Source organism: Lontra canadensis, unplaced genomic scaffold (assembly GCF_010015895.1).
Source record: "Lontra canadensis isolate GAN:19392208 unplaced genomic scaffold, GSC_riverotter_1.0 scaffold3, whole genome shotgun sequence".
Classification (NCBI taxonomy): domain Eukaryota; kingdom Metazoa; phylum Chordata; class Mammalia; order Carnivora; family Mustelidae; genus Lontra; species Lontra canadensis.
Window position 1 is genome coordinate 28,523,994 of NW_022630997.1, and position 863 is coordinate 28,524,856.

An 863-nucleotide genomic window follows, 5' to 3' on the forward strand; every position below is an offset into this window, starting at 1 on the left:
AGAAAAATACAGAGGATGGGCCTTCTGCAACAGAGCTAATGTCTATCAATGTAGACAATATGTCGGGAAGGGAATTCAGGCTAATAATTATCCAGGCAATAGCTAGGTTGGAGAAAGCCATGGATGACCAAATGGAATTTATTAGGGCAGAACTGAAAGCCACCAGGGATAATGTCACAATGTTAGGGCAGAACTGAAAGCAAACATGGATGATGCTCAAAATGCTCTCAATGAGTTCCAATGTAATCTAAATTCTCTAAAAGCTAGGGTAACTGAGACAGAAGATAGAATTAGTGATCTGGAGGACAAACAGATAGAGAAAGAGGATCAGGAGGAAGCCTGGAACAAACAGCTTAGAAGCCACGAAAACAGAATCAGGGAAATAAATGATGCCATGGAACGTTCCAACATCAGAATTATTGGAATCCCTGAAGGGGAGGAGAAAGAAAGAAGTCTAAAAGATATAGTGGAACAAGTTCTCCATGAAAATTTTCCAAATCTCATGAACGGAACCAGCGTTCATGTACTAGAAGCAGAAGGGTTTTCCCCCCAAGATTATAGATTCTCGAAAGTCCTTGAGACACCTAATAGTAAGAATGAAGAATTATAATTGTAAGCAGACTCTCTTGAAAACAGCTAGGACAAAGAAGCTCCTTACGTACAGAGGAAATCCCATCAGAATAACATCAAACCTCTCTACAGAGACCTGGCAAGCCAGAAAGGGCTGGCAAGATATATTCAGGGCACTAAATGAGAAGAACATTCAGCCAAGAATACATTATCCAGCAAGAATGACATTCAAAACGGATGGAGAGATAAAGAGTTTCCAAGACTGGCAAGGCTTAAAAGACTATGCAACCACC